Raw genomic sequence first — 22,381 nt, 5'->3', positions numbered from 1 at the left:
TTTACATTTAAAAAATGTTTTTTTAATATGTTGGGTATATAAAATGTGATCCCAAAAAATGTTTAGTTGTTGTTGAGGTTAACATATATCTACATTTGCATTAAGCTTCAAAAATTCTAAATGAAATTAAGGAAAACAAATGTTCCTAGGTCATATTCCAAACTGGACACTATAAGGAAACTTATTCTAGTCGCTAAATCGATAACGATTGCTGCATAGGAATCAGCAAGATTTTTCAATTAGCCGTCTAAAAGCATGATAAGTTTCGACCATTGGATAGTTTATTTTATTGGATATTTTTTTTTTTTATAATTCACAAGCACTCAATGGGTTATTAGTACCCTTGACATGTTTATATTTAAACACAGTACGAGCATTAGGAAAATAGGGAAGGATGAAAGAGGAGATACCGATGCACATTGGTCTTAAAGTTTTGAATGTTAAAATGATAGGGAAAAACGAAGTTGGGTAAAGCATTCCACATTCTCGAAGTGCGGTTAAAAAAAGAATCTCTATACTTGGCAGTACGTCCAAAACAGAAATCAAGAGTAAACTGATGAGCATTTATAGAAGTACGAGTATTACGTTTGATTAATAACGAAAGGCTTGAAACATTGCGGAGGTTTCTAGCGATGTAAATGTTTCGGTGATAGTTCTGTCGCCTATCATTTTCAAAGCCTTTTTTTTTTGTATTCTATCTATCTAAGAGATAAGGGCACCTGCCCAGATATGCGAATTGTATTTAAGCTTTGGACGGATGAAAGTTTTGTAGATTATAGCCAGCTCATAGGGGTGAAATATTTCTTGCATCGTCGGATAAATCCTAAGCATCTAGTAGCATTTTTGGCAATATCGAATATGCGATCATTTCATAAGAGGAGATCTGTAGTACACGTACCGGGTACTGACAATTGATAAGTTTATTGGAGGAAAGTGCAATTCATAGATAGTGGCATAGGGAGTGCATTACGCTTTAACGACAGGAGATAGCATTGAGTTTTTAAAGCATTAAATTCTACACAATTTTTTATTCCCATTGTACAATGCTGTCAAGAACAGAATTGAATGAGTTTATCATACGCTGCCGTTGAAGCTCCACATCCGCAGGACAAGGATGGAAATCTAGAAACGAATTTGAAAAGTTTCGTCGGCGAAACAGTTCAATGAATCAGAAGTGACAGACAAGAGATCATTTATAAATAAAAGGAAGAGAATCGGAGACAAAACGGAGCCCTGGGGGACACCAGCATTTATTTTATGAATTTCAGACTTGAAACGATCTAATACAACTTGCATTGAACGGTTAGAAAAGTAATTCTTAATCTTAGGAAGAAGAGATTCATCAATATCAAAATCACGCATTTTCGATAAAAGAGCTTGGTGCCAAACTCTATAAAATGCCTTTGAAATATCTTACTTTCTTCAAAACGATGTAAAAATTTGTTTCACTGTTCGGTGAGATGATCAATTAAATCACTAGTGGACCTATTGCTACGGAAGCCATACTGTCGGTCATTAAAAAGCTTCCGTTCTTCATGATATTTCTAAAGCTGCAGAACGAAACACCTTGCGTTGTTGTAAGACTCTTTTATTATAGCAACAATTTTATCAGGAATACCTCTAGCTACAAGCGATCTCAAGATAACATCACGACTAACACGATTAGCGGCGATTGGTACTCCGACGATTGTTCAAGAATAATTCGCAAGGTGTTAATGTGGTCGACACATGAGCGACCACTGTGAAATCCCGCTTGATAACTCTTGAGCGTAGACTATATCTTAGATTTTATCCCCCAAGAATGATGGTTGCCATTAACTTTGCAAATACGGACCGAATGGTGATTTCACGCCAGTTATTGCAATTCTTAAGATCACCTTTTTTTGTTAGCTTGACGATTACCCCGTCTTCAATTCTTAGAATTGTTGTTTTTTTTTAAATTATTTTAACTGTAATAAACGTAACCCATCTCAATCTTACTAGATGAAATCCTGTGAATGAGCCCGAAAGAGCACACTATTTAGACGAAATTTAAATTACATCGCTATCTTTTATCCAAATTAATGCATTTGATACATACATATTTAAATACGTTTTTTTATAACTATAACTATTGTAAATACAGGTATAACGTAGTACCTCTGCTTACGTGTCAATTCGTAACTAAAATCCAAAACGCACAAGAGCCTGACTGTAAATAACACATGAGTAGTAATTTCTTAGACTTGTTCGTATGCGTGTTTCTTTTAAACTTTAAAGAAAAAAATAAACTGAACGTAATAACTGTTTGCCCTGAAAACTTCTAAGAAAGAAGGAATGTGATTGGATTGTAGTAAGAACCTTTTACCACCAATAGCATGCCTTCATATCATCAAAACCATGTCTTTATCAATCTATCTGCATAATGCTAAAAAACGCCAATTAACTATTCTTTATTCGTTTAAGACACCTACGAGTACCTAACTACACAACCAATCGGCGATCGCTTTACTATTTAAACATACATGTACCGCCTCTTTCTTATCTTTACATAACTTACTTTCCGTCCTGGTTCTTCTCATATGAAATTAAAACAAAGCCATCCAAAGGAAAACGCTTTGAACGAACTAGTTGGATACATAAACAATTGTTTTCGTTAAGTATGTTTACAAGTGTTTCTATTTCCGGGATGAGTTGTGTCTTAGGATGAAACTAGCTTACCGACAAAAAATGGTGTGTATTCGATAAGTTCATTCAAATACACAAACCATTTCCCTTAACATAATATTTTCCGAATATTTCCTTTGTATATGAAAAGGTATTTCATATTTTTATTACAATAAAAAGTTGAGATTTTTCAACAAATTATAAATTTTGAATATAATTTGTTGAAAAACCTTAAAATATAATTCGCATAGTCTACGGAAAATTCTATTTGTTTTGACAACTTTTTTGTTAAAATTAGTTCCCTATGAGAGCCGAAAAAAGATATGCTAACAAAATAATATATGTGATGATGATTCGTCCAGACTAATTAAATTAAATTAATTAATTTCCAACAATCAATTAAATGTGTATAGAACTTCAAAAGTTAGTATTTTCATAAAAAATAAAAATTTACAAAAGTTACTACACAAAATTGTTAAAAATTGATGTTTGATTTTCGAAATCGCGGGAATAAATGAAGGTATTGCCTTTAAAATTATTTTATTTTGTGTTAAATTTTATTTTTATCGTAATCTATATTATAAATGCTGATAAAATTGGAAAAAAAATATATGAAAAACATTATTGCTAACTTTTAGTTCTTTTTTAAATATTCAACGTAAGAAAAAGTTTGTAATTTTTTTTTGCATTTCTAAAAAAATTGTTTAAATTTAATTTAAACCAATTATTGTGAATCTCGTTAAATTAATTGAAGTCCATATTGTAAAATATTTTGGTATAACTAAATTTTTCTTTTTTTTTTTTATTAATTCATGAAATAGTCTGCTAGTTTTTAGATTTTCTGAAAATAGTGGTAATGATGGATGAATTTTTAAGAACCATATTTTTATTGATAATTTAATTAAAAATGTCAACGCAAACAATAAAGGTTAAACTTTCATTACAATGTCTTTCCTTGAAATGTCATTTGAAATTTATAAAATAAATTAACATCATTACCTATAAATACACCGATAACCTAAATATTCTATGAGTTCAAAACAAAATTTTCATTTGACCTTTCGAATTCGTTTATGTTGTTATCCTGTATCATTTGAAACAAAATAATTATTAAGACAAAGTTTGTATCATTGGAAAAGATATTATGTTACCTTATTAAGATTATTTTTTAAGTGATTTCACTTGTTTTTATTTTGTTCCTCATACAGTTTAAGGAAAAGAAAATGACTCATTAAATTTGTAATACTATATAATACTAATTGCATTTCAAACTTACATGGGTATCAATATACCCATTTGTTGTTTTAGTATACTTCAAAATTAATAATGATGATATATGTATAGATTTTAATGATGAAACTGAAAACGTGTTCATGAATTTTTCTCTAGTATAAATTAAATGTTTTGCTTATAATTCAGTTGCAAAGTCATGTATATTGTGCTCTTAAAATGTAGACAAAAATCGGTTAGAATGCATCTCATACTGATGACATCCCATTACTGTCCATAAAATTTCAAGACATTCCAAAATGAAAATAAATCGAAGTGTCTTTTAAAGAACTTCGAAAAGTATGACATACAAAATTGAAGAGTTATTTTGGAGGTTTTTTGTATGAAATTTTATACTCACAGTTTAAGGCAGCTGCTTGCCGAATTTATAATTGAATATAAGAATGAAACAACAACAACTTGTGTGTGCTACCACCAAGTTCATAGGCTGGAGTTATAGCTATTTCACGGGGGCCAACCCGATCATCAGACTCCTTTAGTGGTGCTTAATCGCTTTTTGTTCAATTTAATTTTTGAAGAACTTTTTGCCCGAGCTGGGCTTATATTCAATTATAAATTCGGCAAGCAGCTGCCTTAAACTGTGAGTATAAAATTTCATACAAAAAACCTCCAAAATTGTAAAAATTAAAAATCTTGACCCGTGTCAACTCTTTCGCCCCATCTCCCTCCTCATACGAATCCAATCGAAATCGTTGGCTTATGAAAAAGAGAGGAGATAATAGAAAGAAACTGAATAAAACAACAACAATTACTTGTGTGTACTTAGAAAAATGCTAATCGGTTCAGTATAGTTCGATAGAACGATAAAACCTGTAATTGGCTTACAACTTTCATGTGGGTGCGGTGGCGTAGTGCGTAGTGCACTAGCTCCTCACACGCTAGATCGCTTGTTCAAGCCCAGCTCGGGCAAAAAGTTCTTCAAAAATTAAATTGAACAAAAAGCGATTAAGCACCACTAAAGGAGTCTGATGATCGGGTTGGCCCCCGTGAAATAGCTATAACTCCAGCCTATGAAGAGTTATTTGTTTTCTGATATTTGAGATCGTTAAACCAATCTAGTAGTTTTGTTTTACTTTTAAAAAATAAAAAAAAACATTTTTTAAAAAAAGTTTTATTTGGTTTAAATACTCCAGCTTTCAATATACAGGTCCGGCAAAAAGATCTCCCATATTACTAAAGGCAATGACAATTAAATAAACAATTTAACAGACAAATTTTATTGAATGTTTTAAATTAAATGCTATGCCATTTTACATTAAAAATAATTACTTAGTTTTAAACAACTATCTATAAATACGAGTAGCTTAACATGTTAACGTCTAAAAATACTGGAGGTTTTTTTGACAGACCCTGTATTTCTTTTGTTTTTAAATAAGTAGCAGTTCTCTGAAACTTAATATTGAGTAAAATAAAATTAATATTCATCTGCGTATCCGAGTAATTGGATGGACCTTTGGAAGATTGTGCCTCTAGTGTTGACGGTTGAGTTTTGCACAATTCTTTCCAGAACGATGTTGAAGAAGTCGCATGACAGTGCATCGCCTTGTCTAAAATCTTTTTGACATCAAATGCATCGGTAAGATCTTTTCCGACCTTGATAGAGTAGCGTGCATTCTTCATCGTCATTCTGTACAAACGGATAAGTTTGACAGGGATGCCAAAACTAGACATTGTTAGGTAGAGCTCTTCCCTATAGATGCTGTCATACGCGGCTTTAAAATCGATAAAGAGTTTGTGGGTATCGATTTGAAGCTCCTGGGTTTTTTCCAAGATCTGCCGCAGTGTGAATATTTGGTCGATAGTGGACTTTCCTGGTCTGAAGCCACACTGATAAGGACCAATCAGGTTGTTGACGAATGGCTTCAGACGTTCACATAATACGGCAGAGAGGATCTTATACTCAATGTTAAGGAGACTGCTGCCTCTGTAGTTGGCGCAGTTTAGAGGGTCTCCTTTCTTATGTATCGGGCACACTATGCTGAGATTCCACGCATCGGGCATGCTTTCTTCCGACCATATTTTGCAGATGAGTTGGTGCATGCTCCGTACCAAGTCATCGCCTGCTGCTTTGAATAGTTCGGCAGCGATGCCGTCAGCTCCAGCAGCTTTGTTTGACTTAAGTTAAGATATAGCTATCTTCACTTCGTCAAGGTCGGGTAGGCGGAATTGTTGATCTGCGTCGCTGAGGTTGAGTGGTTCTATCTCCCTTACAGCGGAATTCGGTTCGTTATCGCCGTTATATAATTTGTAGAAGTGATCTTTCCATAACCTCAGCATCGACTACGGTTCTACTACGGTGTTCCCCTGATCGACTATACAGGCTTCGGTTCGTGGCTGGTACCCTTGGGAGGTTTTTTTACCTTTTGGTAAAATTTACGAACCTCATTCCTGTTGTGACAACCCTCTATCTCTTCGATCGTGCGCTTCTCATGTTCCCTTTTTTTCCATCTAAGAAGCCGGTGTTCCTCTTCCTCTTCGTAGAGCTCGCGAGCAGCTCTAGTCCTTTTGTGCAGCGCCGTTTTGTATGCCTCTTGTTACGCTGCGTGTGCTTGCCGACTTTCTTCGTCAAACCAGGGGTTTCGCTGTGGTGGCCGTGTGAAACCTAGCACTTCAGAGGCGGCATCTCTGATGGCTACAAGGCAATGTTGCCACTGGTTTTCAATGCTTAATGCAGGAAGCATAGGACTCCTTAAGAGGTTATTAGAGACACGATCGGAAAAGGACATGGTAGTCGCTTGCGATTGTAGCCGTCTAGCGTCGAATCTTCTCACAGTACTTCCTTGTTTTGGCTTTGATCGGGATATCCGTAGACGTACCTTGGTTACAACGAGTTAGTGGTCCGAGTCAATGTTGGCCCCTCGGAATGTTCGGATATTCTGTATACTGGAGAAGTGCCGTGTGTCAATCTGGTTGACGGTTAATTGATCAGGAGATTTTCATATCCTCTTGTGGATATTGAGATGTGTTAACTGCGTACTAGCTACCAGAACGTCTCGTCCCGCAGCGAAATCGATCAGCCTGAATCCGTAGTCGGAGGTGATGTCGTGCAGGCTGTATCTCCCGATTATGCCACCAAAGATTTCTTCTCTTTTTAGCTTGGCATTAAAATCTCCTAATACAATTTTAATGTCATAGCCAGGGCACTGCACATAGGTCTTGTCCAAGAGCTCGAAAAATATGTCTTTGGTGTCTTCATCTTTCTCCTCTGTTGCTTATGTTGGCGAATTTAGCCTTGATGTGGGTTGTCTCGCTCACACTGTTGAAACTCAAGACTTTTTGCCTGAGTCTTTGTTCTCGGTAGCAGTCGCCGTAGTATATATCGCAGTCTTTTAGTTTGCGTTTGCCCGGTCCATCCCATCGTACTTCTTGGATGGCGGTAATATCTGCCTTGCAGCAGTTTAAGGCTTCCGCTGATTTTTCGGCTACACGTGGTCTGTTAAGGGACTTAACATTCCACGTACAGATACAAAGTTCGTTGTCCTTATTTCGTTTGCGTGGGTTGTCAACAGTGAATCCGTCCGTATTCGAGGCTTGTTGGTGCTTCGCTACTCTGATGTTTTTTTATAGTCTGGAAGTCATTCTTACGGCATAACCCCCAACCTGGAGGGCCAGATCCTTAATATAACTGCAAGGATGGGGAGCCGGTTAAACCGCTTCTTACAGGACTGGGCTCCAAAAATGTCGAAGAAGCCCTATAAGGTGTTCACTAAGAAGTTCAACCTTACTGGAACTGTAGACGCTACCGTTGATTCCATTAGGGAATTCCTCCGCTACCGTCTGGATAAGGAGAGGTGCCTTAGTGGAAACACCTCTCCCCCCTCTATCGTTTGCTGCCCCCAACAATTTTCCACTGAGGTTGGAACCCAATCTCCAGTTGAGGTACTAGGCACCCGATGTTCACCGCGAGGAGGTGAGAGTAGGAGTTGATAGACAGAGGTGGGTTTTGAGAAAAAACTGTGGACGCTTGTGCACATGTCTCCCATTTGAACATCTACTTTATGTCGGAAAGTATTTTCTTTGAAATAAAAAAGTTTGAAGACAATATTTTTAATTTATGAAAAGCTATTTGAGTCGAAAGTAAATTTTTACTAAGTTTTAGTATTGTTTTTTTGTTAAGGTTTTTATTTTTTGTAAAAAAACTATCTTTTCAATTTTTCTCAAATTTTTCCGAATGTTGAAAACAATATTTCTTATAAGATAAAATTAGTTGGAAGCCATAATTTCAAATGTTTTGAAAAGATGTTTGTGTCGAAAATCAATTTTTAACAACTTTTGTTTGATTTTTTTTAAGTTTTTTTTTGTAAAAAAAAACTGACAATCCGATTTTTCTCAAAATTTTACCGAATGTTGGAAACAATATTTTTTATAAGTTTGAAGGCTAAATCTCAAGTTTTTGAAAGATATTTGAGTAGAACTTCAATTTTTTCCTAGTACTAGTATTGTTTTTTTTTTATGTTTTTAATTTTTAATAAAAAAAAACTGTGAATTTAATTTTGCTCCAAATGAACCATCATTTTTCGTTGCGAAAGGTGAACATTTTTTGCAGTTTATTTTGATTTATAAAAAAACCGTTAATTGGATTTTTTTTCCAAAAATATATTTGTTTCGTATCATGTTACAATATACAATATAGAATTTAATTAAAATCTTTAGCGTTATTGATTCGCGAGATATTAAGGGTTAACCAAAAATGTTCACTTTTATTTTTAAATTGCTGCGGTAAAAAAAAACACCCATGCAATTTTTTTGAGAGCCCTTTCTGCATCTTTCTGAATAATTTTGTACAACAAAATTTATTTGAAGTCGATATCTCTACTGGTTCTTGAGCAATGAACGACGAAAAAAACGTCGCAAACGTACGGACGTACGAACGGACGTGCACACGCACGCGCGTACATCTTTCTAAAAATATTTTATTTGGTCTCTAGGGACCTTGAAACATTGAGATATGTCAACATTTTCAATTTGACAAATCGGACCCACTACAATAACTTACTATGGGAAGTTAATAATTAAATTTAAAAAAATATTTGAGACCAACCAAAACTTTTTTTTTGTAAATATCTTGGTTTATTATCTGTAAGACAATAGAAGTGAAAGACAAACCTTACTTATCGGTGTAAATAAAATTTTTTAGCTGTCGTTTTCAATTTCTTTAAACAAATCATTGCACTTTTTGTCTTCTTTCATAAAATTTATAATATTATATGCCTTGATTGAAGTTTAGCATTAAAGCCTTTGCTTTGTTCGAGATCATTGGATTTAAATTTTGTTCAGTAAAATGATTTTGTGAGATTAAGAGATTATAGTAACGTAAGTTTCACTTAATCCTAGATAAAGCTCCCCCCAATCCTTCTGCCAAATGCAATACAATTACACGAAAAAAAATAACATATTTCTTGTGAATTTCATTCCTTTAATTTTGTTCAATCATTCAATAAGGATATTACATTTCTCTGTGGTAACATAGCTTAAAACATGTCAATAAGTGAGGGATGATACAAAAAACCCTAACAAATTGTAACAAATGATAATGTCACTAAAACATTTTTTCGTTTATTTCCGTTTGATGAAAGCAGAATAATAAAGAAAAAAAGAACAAGAACGATTTTAGACTAATGGGCAAAAGTGTTCAACAACAATTTATTATCGATTAACTTAATTACTATTGATTACTTTTCGTTTGAAAAGAGATGTTCCTTTGAGGAGTCGATACGATGAAAGAAGAGGAACAGCAAAGCACTTAGACATAAATGCCAAGCAAAATATAACCATCATAAGGAAGGTCTTTATTTCAAACCCTTGCTATTTATATTCTTTCGTTCGCATCATGCACACCATCAGTAAATGAACATCCTACATACGTCATACCTATGTCAAGAAAACTTTTTTAACTGAGATTTTTGGCACATTAACAATGCAATCATCTATTAGCCTAAGCTTTAAGTCTACGGGTAAATTTAATATCAATTACATATATAATCTTTGTTGTTACATTAAAAGTCGCTGAAAAAAAATTAATCTTTAATATTAAACAATACAAAACTGTTATGTAAAGATATAAAGGGTGAGCTTTCTACTATCTAGTGCTTTTGAAATCTCGCTCGAAATATTGACAGAAAATCACTTTTATACATTCTCAAAAGAAAATGAGGCCCTTAACGCCTGGAAAACTTCTGTAAATATTGAACAATTATTTTCAAAGTGAGTTTTTGCTATGTAGCTCAAACAATGCGATTTACAAAAAGAATTTTTGGCCAATTCTGCTGGCAGGGCCGTCGAGCGGAATTCCGGGCCCGGGACGGACAAATCTCGGCCCCTTCCATATTTTTCATTTTTTTTCAAAGATCATACCTTCTGATATGGTATGTTCTAATTTAAATTACGAATAGCATGAAATTTGTTGGTTGAACTGAAATAATAATTTTTTGTTTGCAAAGTGAACCGAAAAAAAAGTGTCAATCTTCAAATCAATCTCACTTCTATCGTCCAGTTTATGTGAAAAGGAGGATAATTCTTCATGCGAGTAGTTCAGATTCCGAATAAAATCATACATTTAATTCGATGTTTGGCCTTGAAACTTATGGATAGACATTGCAAATTAAAATCGAATTGGAAATTGAAGGCGTTTAAATTGAATTAGCACATCTGGGGATATAATATTGATTCGCTGTAATAATATATTTTCACCTCGGAATTTTTCCATTTAAAATTATGGCTTCGACAACATTTTTCATTTATTTTTTTTTAACTTCCCATAGGAAGTTATTGTAATGGGTCCGATTTGTCAAATTGAAAATTTTGACATTTCTCGACGTTTCAAGGTCCCTAGAGTCGAAATAAAAGATTTTTAGAAAGATGTCTGTACGTCCGTATGTCCGTACGTTCGTCGACCTCGTCCATAGCTTAAGAACCAGAAGAGATATGGATTTCAAATAAATCAAACAGATAATAAAGCAGAAAGATGCAGAAAGTGCTCTCAAGAAAATTGCGTAGGTGGTTTTTTTACCATAGCAGTTTGAAAAAAAGTTGAACATTTTGGTTAATCCTAAATATCTTACGAACTAAAAATGCTAGAGAATTAAATTAAATTTATTATAACATATTGTAACGTGATATCAATGAAGTATATTTTTTGGAAAAAATCCAACTAACGGTTTTTTTATAAATCACTAAAACTGAAAAAAAAAAAATTTGTCACCTCCAAAATTTTACGACTTAAATATGATTCCATCTCCAAAACAAAATCGAATTGACAGTTTTTTTTTATAAAAAATAAAAATCTAAAAAAAACCTTACTCAATGTTCGTAAAACTTGAATATCGATTCAAATATCTTTTTAAAAACTTGAAATTTAGGCTTCAAGCTTATTTTATCTTATTAGAAATATTGTTTTCAACATTTTCATAAATGTAGCGAAAAATCGAATTGACAGTTTTTTTACAAAAATTAAAAACCTAAAAAAAAAGTTGGTAAAAATTGATTTTCGACTCAAATATCTTTTCAAAAGTTTGAGATATTGGGTTTAATCTACTTTTGTCTTTCAATAAATCTTGTTGTCAACATTCAGTTAAAGTTTAAAAAAATCGAATTGATAGTTTTTTTTACAAAAAATTAAAAACCGAGAAAAAAAATTAACAAATGTTGGGAAAAAAATGATTTTCGACTAAAACATATTTTCAAAACTTTGAGATAATAGCTTCTTACTAATTTTTTCTTATAAGAATTATTGTTTTCAACATTAGGACAAATTTTGAGAAATATCGAATTGACAGTTTTTTTACAAAAAATATAAACCTAAAAATGTATAAAATTTGGAAAATTGATTTTCGAATCAAATATCTCTTCAAAAATTTTAAATATTGGCTTCAAACTTATTTTATTTCACAGAAAATATTGTTTTTAATATTCAGTAATTTTTATATAAAAATCCAACAGTCCGTTTTTCATAAAAAATAAAATCTACAAAAAATAGTACGCAAATTTGCTAAAAATTGATACGGGCACATATAGACAAACTTTTAAGCAAGAAAAATCGACAGACGGGATGGGAAGTTATCAGTGTGGGTCGCATATCAGCCTCTTTTTTTAAATACTAATCGCGTGCCGTTGCAGCGAAATTACCTCCAACCTTCAGTTGCAAATTACGCGGTGCCTGGTAAATCCAATGATTTCAAAAACTCAGTTGAATAATTTACAACTTCGATAGCATCAAAAACAGTATCAATATATTTGTATGAAACCAAGTTTCCTGGTAACAAATATTGTATCTTGAGATATAATTCGTAGACATCCTCATTTTTTGCTGCTAAAATTGGTCTTTCTGCCAGCCACTCATGATTTGTATATTTTTTGTGTGAATCAATAACCGTGCTGAAATCGACCGGTAATTGTGTGCATCCAATTTCATCTGTAGTAGAAAAGAGGAATCGAAATGAATATTTGTGTCTTGTTTTAAGTTTCCGGAACCCTCATTTTGACTTTAAAAATTTTCAAAATAAAATCAATTTGAAATTTACGTTAAATTATATAAGAAAAGCGAAACAATTCATTTCTTTCAATTGTTCAGAGTTGCCCAAATTTTCATTAAATATTAACAAAAATGTACGCCAATAATAATCAGGGGCCCAGATCGGCAAGCTTGTGATTGATAGATTGGTAGATAAGATGTAAACAGGGCCCGATTGCGAAAGCATGAATGGTTTTAAATGTTCGGGCGCTTAAAAATAAGTGGGAATAGGTATCTTGATGTTGAATAATAGAGTACGTTGACAAAAAACACTCTCCTCATTGCTTTTAATTTAACGGGCCCCTGAAACATCCCGGGTCAGGAGGGTTTTCCCCCCTCTGGACGGGGCTGTATGCTGGTAGACAACTCTCCTAGTGCCTAGTATCAGCAACCCAACATTTTACGCACTAAAAATTCAGCAAAAATAATTCAAGACCTACACGATATTTTCAAGACACTAATGAATCCACAGAATGACTATTTAGTAAGGATTGTGGGCTGTTCTTCGACGTTTCAGTCATCAGTAAGTGCTATAGAGCCTTGTAAATCGATTTTTTTTTTTACTGAAATTGAAGAAATTGATTTATACGACCTCTGGCTCATGCCTCATAGCACACCATATGCACAACAGCCCATGTCACAATCGAATTTTTTGCACCAAATTCCTAAATCGTAATATCGTCAGCCATCTTGTCGATTATATGTTATTATCCATTATTGAGCTGCGTTTTGACGCCTTTAGAAATACCTACTTAATGCCAACAAGCCAGAAATGATACAAGTACTTAAGGCCAATATCTGTCGGCTTATAGCTAACTAGCCCCTAGTGTAATTCTTGGAGGCCTAGCATCACAATATTCGCCAGATTGGGTTTTCTTGGAAAGGGATAACTAACCCCTAGTGGAATTCTTGGAGGACTAGCAAGCCTCACCATATTCGGCAGATTCGTGGCACTTAAGATCAATATCACGCAAAGAAACCGTTTTCAGAAGAAATCAACAAGGTTAAAATTGAAGTGATAATATGCCTCCATTTTTTTTTGTGAACTTGGAGCATATATTTGATCCACCTTTAACATATCTAACATAAGTATGTATTAAAATTTTATAGTAGCTAAAACCAGTACTCGAAATTATTAATGGTAACGATTTTGTGGGTTCAATGTGGATACAATTTTTAATCCAAATGATTTAAATTTTACGTAGAAGCTCTTAAGGGTTCTCAAAAAAGACAGTTTATATAAATTGCTTACATGGTTGTATATTTTCTTTATTTAAATCTTGGCTCGTTTTTTGATTTATTTATTTTAATACCAAATTATTATTTATCTCGGTTTGATTCACTTTAATTTTAAAATGTTCTTCATATGCGTTGAAATCCTATTAAATATTAAAAAAAGGAACATACAAAAAGAAGACATAAAACTAAGGTTGTGTCTGTAATTATGTACATAAGCAATTAAGTTAATGGGTAAATTCTATTCTTGCACATGTTGAGTTTAATGAGAAATAATTTATTCAAATTACTCATAAACTTTTTGCATTTTTGAAGAGATTAAAGAAATATATTCTTCAAACAAAAATCTAAACATAGCATAACAAAACGGTCCTTTATACCATGTATTTATATATAAAAATAGATGTTTTTTAAATCTTAAGAGTGTTTTAAAAAGATGAAACTATGGAATAGTCAAGCAGTTCGCAGTTTTGAAAGAAAAGTTTCCTGACTGTGAAGAGGTGATCACAATTAGCCGACAAGATGTTGTGATTTAAGACCTTGACATTTTTTCTTGCGACATCTACGAACTATATGGCAAGTTTTTCATTCGTAAAAATTTCGAACTCGCGATTTTAATTAAAAATGATATTACGATGGTAGACAAGTCGAAAAAAGTGGGTCCCGCGATTCCGTTCGGTCTGTTCTGTCTGTTTGTCCACGCTCCTATAGCCTAAACCATTTGGTCGATTGAGTTCAAACTTGGAAGTAAAGGTTTTCAGCAGATTCGCGATAGGCGTTTTTCCCATTTTTTTAAGATCAAAACTAGCAGTGGCCTCCATACATTTTTTTTTTGGTCAAAAAAACGAAAATTCGAATTTTCTCAAAAACAAACCGATAGATTTTTGTTTTGATTTTCTCTAGAATTTTGTTTTTAACTTAGCTTCTTTTAGTTACAAAACAATATTTTTGTATTGCTCTGGAAAAGGTACTGCTCAGAGAACCGTTTTTTTTGTTTTTCAATTTTCTCAGCAACTTATGAACCGATTTCAATAATTTCTTTTTGAATCAGCTCTTTTATTACCTTAACAATATTTGATTATAAAAAGTGCATTTTTTTGGTTTAGATTTTTAAAAAAAATATTGATTTTTTCTTTCAAAATTCTATACCTCACAAACGGTTCAACATTTTTTTACGAAATTCAAATGTAGAGCGTATATTTATAATCACTAACATACCAAAAATACTTTAAGAGCAAAATTGAAAAATTGTATTTATACAAAATTAAGTAAAAAAAAAACCGCTCTAACGATTTTCGAAAAAAATTGAAAAATCAATGGTTTTTTTATTTATAAAATGCCATTTGAATTTTTAAAGACAAACTTATTTTTCAGGTTAAATTTTAAATCTTAAAATTGTTTTTGTTTTTTAATTATTTTAACTGTATTAAACGTAACCCCCACCTTCTCACTAGAACAAATCCTGTGAAAATTGTAATTACATTCCTATATTTTACTAATGCATTTGGTACATATTTTTGTATTTTTAAAACTATAACTATTGTGAATACCAACGATGGCCGTCCGCGTAGCGTCACTGCATCGGATTAACGAATATGATATGTTTAATCAGCAATCTATTTTAAAGCGTCTATCAAAAAGAATTATCTCGGTGCCTTTTTCACAGTATTGGATATTTTCTCGATTCGGTGTCTTTCGGTTGGAGTGTTCAGACGGTACAGTAATTTAACCGTACATCATACATACTAGCAATAAATTATTCGACAGTAGCCCAGACGAAAAATGACACACTATCAGTCAAAATATCGAATCGTCTGAACGCACTGTCTATAAATACATTGCCATGACAAGCCGAATCTTTTTTTTACCGTACGACCGAAAACGATTTGCAGAGACAAAACCGAATGACAAAATCGACCTAATCTATCGTATCAGCTGAGTACAATTAAACATACATGTTCCTCCTCTTTCTTATCTTCAGATAATTTATTTTCCGTCCTGGTTCTTTTAATATAAAATTAAAATAAAGATATCCAAAGGAAAAACCTTTGAACGAACTAGTTGAATACACAAACAATTGTTTTCGTTAAGTTATGAAATTACTTATTTTTTAGAATGAGAATTAGTTTCATTAAATTCTATAAGAATTGTAATAACATTTTTATTTGATTGAATAAGTTTAATATTTATATCATTTGTATTATTAATTTCTTCTTTAGTAATTTATTATAGAAAAGAATATATAATTGATGATATAAATATTAATCGATTTATTATATTAGTATTAATATTTGTATTATCAATAATATTTTTAATTATTAGTCCAAATTTAATTAGAATTTTATTTGGATGAGATGGATTAGGATTAGTTTCTTATTGTTTAGTAATTTATTTTAATAATGTAAAATCTTATAATGCTGGTATATTAACTGCTTTATTAAATCGGGTAGGAGATGTTTTTTTATTATTAGCTGTTGCTTGAATATTAAATTATGGTAGATGAAATTATGTTTTTTATTTAAAATTTATAATAAATGATAAAAAAAATATTAATCATTAGAATTTTAGTTACATCAGCAGCTATAACTAAAAGTGCGCAAAGTATTTTTCATTTCCCGGATGAGTTGTCCTAGGAAGAGTTGTGTCTTGGGACGAATCGCGCCTATGTAAATATATACAAAGAAATACCTGGAAACTAACTTACCGACAAAAAATGGTGTGTATTCGATAAGTTCATTCAAGTACACAAACCATTTAATTAATTAATATTTTCCGACTATTTCATATTTTATTATAATAAAAAGTTAAGATTTTTCAACAAATAGTATACGGAAAATTCTCTTTGTATTGACACCATTTTTGTTAAAATAAGTTCTGTACGGGAGCCGGAAAAGGGAGACATGCTAACGAAATAATATATATGATGATGATTCTTACTTACTTACTTAAGGTGGCGATACAGTCCTGTGTGAACTAGGGCCTCACCCAAAAAACTTCTCCATCTAGCTCTGTCCCTAAATATATGTCTCCAGTTTCGCGCTCCAAGTTGAGTGAGGTCAACTTCCACTTGTGCGCGCCACCTGATCCGCGGTCTTCCTCTACTGCGCTGTCCTGTGGGTGCGGATTCGAAGACTTTCCGGGCCGGAGCATTGGTTTCCAGGACGGGGATGATAAGGGTCTTATATAGCAACACTTTGGTCCCTCGAGAGAGTACTTTACCACTCAATTGCTTTTTTAGTCCAAAGAAACAGCGGTTAGCAAGAGTTATTCTGCGTTTGATCTCAGCGCTGGTGTTGTTTTCTGCATTTACAGCGGAGCCTAGGTAGACGAAGTCCTTGACTACCTCAAAGTTACGTCTGTCGATTGTGACGTTTTGACCAAGACGTCGGTCTTGTATGTCCTTTCTAGACGACAGCATGTACTTTGTTTTGCCCTCATTAACCGTTAAACCCATTTTGCCGCCTCTGCCTCAATACTCACAAAAGCCCCATTGACATCACGCTGATTTCTTTCGATTATGTCAATGTCATCAGCATATGCTAGTAATTGGACAGACTTTTGAAAGATAGTGCCTCTAATTTTGACGTGTGAGTTCTGCGCATCACCTTGTCTAATACCTTTTTAGACATCGAAAGGTTCTGTTAAGTTGTTTCCAACCTTTATGAAGCAGCGTGAATTCTCCATGGTCATCCTGCACAAACGGACGAATTTGGCAGGGATGCCAAAACTAGACATGGCTCTATACAGCTCGTCCCTGTATATGCTGTCATATGCGGCCTTGAAATCGATGAAAAGATGGTGGGTGTCGATTTAGTGTTCTTGAGTTTTTTCCAGGATCTGCCGTAATGTGAATATTTAATCAACTGTGGACTTTCCTGGACTAAAACCACACTGATAAGGACCTATCAGGTTGTTGACGATGGGCTTTAGACGTTCACATATTACGGCAGAGAAGATTTTATAGGCGATGGTTAGTAGACTTATTCCTCTATAGTTGGTGCAGTTTAGAGGGTCTCCTTTTTTCAGGATCGGGCAAACAATACTGAATTTCCATTCATCGGAATCAAACTATCTCCATTTGCTTTTTAGGTAAAACTAAATCATTTTTAAATCTTCTTGTGTAGTGGAAACAAAAAAAAAATGTATTTAATCTAAACTGAGATAAACCTTTGTTGGAAACATAGCAAAACTTAATTATCTTTTCTATTCTTCTATTCTATTTTCTAAGCCCATTTAGTTAATTTTCATTAACAAAACTAAATATAATCAACAGTTACAGATTGATTTTTTCCCCACAACTACTTAACGGACACAGCCATCGAGATACAAATGCAATACCAATCGTACCAACACTTGAGAACGAAATCACATAAGATCCATTCGAAACTCGTATAAATGCCAAAAACCCATCCGTAGTAAGATTCTACTTTAACTTTTATCGGTAGTTCTCATACTGCGGTTATTGCTTTTGTTATAAACGTAAAATCCTACTATACTATTGATCGATTTTCCAACAAAACACGGGTATTTATATCCTTGGAAAAAGATGTTTTCTTTTAATACTCGTATCAAAATTAAACCTCTTATTATAAGGAAGAACGGAAGAAGAATTGAGCAATACTCAGAGTAAAATGACTTTTATTCACTATTCACTTTGATAAGTGAAAGAACCTTCCACTCACTTCTAGTCCTCACTTGGCATCTTTGTGAAATAATTTTTCTTTCTTATTGAGAAACTGTTTCGTTTTTAGTGAAGTTATTTCGTATTTAAACACAGACAGTCTTATTTAAAAACGCTGTATAGAGCCTACATAAAGTTATGTTATCTCTATAATGCCTCTAAACGCAAAAATGCTATTTATAAAACTTATACAAGGTTGCATAGTCCCATAATAAGCTAAACGCGTTTTGAGGTTGAATAGAGCCTACATAAGGAAATTATTGTTATTATTATTTCGTAAATGTCATTTTGATTTCTCTCCTCTCTTTTTGAAATTAAAATAAAAACAATAATGCCTCTCGAGTTTAGCTCGTGAGCCGAAGAAACGAAGAATCTAAAAAAAATATAGATTTTCGAAAGAGAATATCATACAAATAATTGGAATTATTTTGTTATATTTTAGTTGTTATGACAACTAGCAGATTTTATAGTACTTTTGGTACTTTTTTTGATATAAGCATTGTATAACTAAAATTTATAGCAGATTTTTTTATAAATAGGAATTTTTGCAACGTTACATAGAGCCTACATAAATCCTTATTCACTGTATAACTATTCATCTGTTTAGCGAATTCTATTAAATAAGACTGAGAATGTTTTCTGTTTTTAATGCTAACTTTCGTTTATTTATATTTGGAATTTTACTTTATTATTTGGTAGCACACATGCTTTTTCTTTCAGTTAGTTTTGTGAAAGAGCTACAAGCAATTTTTGATTTTTCACTCAACTTCTACCCACAATTTTAATTAGGGAAGGTTTCGTCGAAAAAAATAACTATATCAGTTAGTTAGCAAAAGTTTCTCCCAATCGTAATGTGACTTAGTTAAAGTTATTTTACTTTCCCAATTTCACTAATACTTGTATAATGTATATAAAGAGTGGTTAAATTTTTAGGGTCGATGGTGATTTTAAATAAAACACAAATTATTTAAGAAATTATTGTCATTTCTTATAATTCTGATAATATAGATAAAGTTGAATAATGTGTGTAACAAAATATTGGCCAGATGGCCGACACAATCTTTCAAATAACCCCAAAGAAAGAAGAAGTCCAAGTTAGATCAAATGATCTTGGCAGCTAATTTATATTGCCAACACGTCCTGTTGAAAACACGTGTCGGCCACAACCATATAATAAAATTCGGGCCATAACAGGTTCATTATAATCTCACGATAACGAACACCATTCAAAGCCTTATTTCGAAAAATATGCTCTGATGATAGTGCCAGCCTATAAAACGTACCTCACTCTTTGTGAGTGCATTGGTTTCTTGACAATCACTCTTGGATTATCAATCGCTTCGAAAATTGACCATCTACATTTCTTGTCATCTTTCTGACCATTGACGACACTTGAATTGGCTAAGAGACTTTAGTTCTTGAATTGATAGCGCCTCATTGCGAACAGAATGGCCCGAGAGGTTGAGGTTATGAGAATTCTCATGCAGCGTGATTTCGACAAGACTCAGCGATATTGTGACGACTGGAAACTGAAAATAAATGTCCAGAAGTCAGAGACATTTCTGTTCTGGACTCCGTTGGCTAGAGCCACGAGGGATACGTGCAAGAATTGGCGCAAGATGGTCATCGTTGATCTTCACGGGCAGCGATTAGCGCAGCAAAAGTGTAGTAAAGTATCTCGGTAACTGGTTAGATCAGTGATTGTATTTCGACAGAATTAAATGCTTCCAGGGCCAGAGGAGCCTTCGCTCTAGCGAAACGACTGTTTTACAGTAGTCGCCTTGAAACCAGAGTGAAGGTAATTTGCTACATGGCCCTAGTGCGGCCGATGATCATCTATGATTGTCCTGTGTGGTTCAAAGTTGCCCTTCACAGATGGAGAAGTTTTGGGCTTATATTGAACAGCCGAATTTTCTTTCGTGCATTACTATTCCAACGAGGTCCTATACAACGGGGCTTGAATCAACAGAATTGACAATTTCGTGATAAAACTCAGTGAAGATCACATTGGAAGAGCTAGATCTTTGACCAACAATTTAATTTTTGGGACGTTCTCCAAACGACGAGTATTTAGTTAGAGAATGCTTCATTCCATCAGAGTCTTTCCTCTTTTAAGACAGATGCGGTCTACCACGTCAGACGACGAACTGAGGGATAGGCGACATCTGTACAATCTGGACGTCATGGAACAAGGCGGAGAAGAGCTTCTTTGGTTCGGTAGAGCTGTGTCCAAACCAGTTGGACTGTCATGCCAGAGGTCTTATGTTCGACCCCTGCCTATGCCATCTAAAATTGTTTTTTCACGTGTACTGCCTCTTGCAAAGAATTGACAAATTCTCCAAGAGTAATTCTTGTCATGAATAGTGCTTTCTCAAATTAGCCGCTTGGATTCGGCTTAAAACTGTAGGTCACCTCCATCCCTTACAACAGTACTCGCACACAGCAATGGTTGAGAGTTGTAAGTCAATATGCCCTGGTTCTCAGAGGTTAATTTATTTATTTAAGCGTGAAAATGTAAGTCCTTATGCATAATGTTCATCATTGATGATCGTGAGAGGAGCAATTTTTGGGCACCACGACGACAAGTTAAGGTGGACTGCTTTTTAGACACACTATCGCGACCAGCAGCAATATTTTCTGCACTACGAGCACATCTCCATATCTCCTAGAGCCCTGGCTTGCTCAAAATTTTCATACAGTTTTTCCGATTGTACGCACATTTGGACGATTCCGTTCACGAAATACACGATATGAATTTTGATTTGAACGTGCATTTTCGTAATAAGCATGAATCATATTACGGCGTTGTTTGATTGTGTATCTTTCCATTCTCAAATTAAGTTAGTCTGGAATTGATAAATGTCAAATGAAATACAGAAAAAAACTTAACGTTTAAGTGTGGTTCACATTCCACATCGGCCCTGAAACCAACCTTTGAACCTCGAAAACTTTTATTTTAACTCAAATAATTAAAATTATAGTATTAGGTACCTCTCAAACTTTTAGATTTTTTTAAAGTTCTATATTCATCTCATTCTCATGAAACATGTGCTTTAATTGAGTTATTAACAGTCAAACATTTTGTAACTTTATCATTAACTTAATGGTTTTAATAAATCATGTTTCAGTTCTTAATTTGTCTCAAGTCTCAAAATAATAGGACTTTTAAAAAAGTCATACTGATTTGTTACCATAGTTTGAAGTTTCTTTTAATCATGACAATGGAAATTTAAAACTGACAAGTCAATAATAATCCTTTTCAAACCGAAAATTACTCCTTTATTTCTTCGGGCGGTTTAAGATTTAATTTCCACTTCAAAAGGTGCGAATTTAATTACAATCTGAATAAACCAAAAGTAATCAACTTGTGCGTTATTTAATGTCTTTCATTAATATTGTGAGAAGGATGGAAAAGTTGTTTGAAGTTTATATACGACTAATACATTCCGCACTCCTTTCGTGTTTAAACAAGAAATAATTATTTTGATAAAGCAAAAGGATTTAAACAGAATTTGGTAAGTGTTTGATTGTTTAGTTTTATTATATTGTTTTGGGATTGAAATTCAAAACTGTATATTTACTGAAAAACTTTAGTTTTTTGAAGGCTTTAAAGTTTAAAGGTGTGACTTGGGAAGATTATTTTGCCTTTATCAGTTCAATAACTAAAACATATTTTATGAAGGATATGTTACCTTCAATTAAATGTATACGTGGGTTAAACTTTAATTCTATCAGATTATGCCAAGGAGGCCTAAAGATATACTCGTGGTGTCATTCAATAACAGAGCAACTAGTTTTTAAGATCAAAGATTAATTCCACAGACGATGGCTGTCTTGATTTCTGTTTGTTTTGGTACTTAATAATTTTATTCACAATGTATATGTATAATGGTGTACATATTACGAAACAAGGTAGGCATAATAGGATTTGTTCTTATATATGTACTTCTTTTGTTCAAGGCTACAAAGCAGCTTAACATCAAAGATAAGAGATATCAAGAAGAAGCTTTAAATTTACT

The sequence above is a fragment of the Eupeodes corollae genome, chromosome 3 (genome assembly GCF_945859685.1).
Source record: "Eupeodes corollae chromosome 3, idEupCoro1.1, whole genome shotgun sequence".
Lineage (NCBI taxonomy): Eukaryota > Metazoa > Arthropoda > Insecta > Diptera > Syrphidae > Eupeodes > Eupeodes corollae.
Note: the sequence above shows the minus strand (reverse complement) of the source record.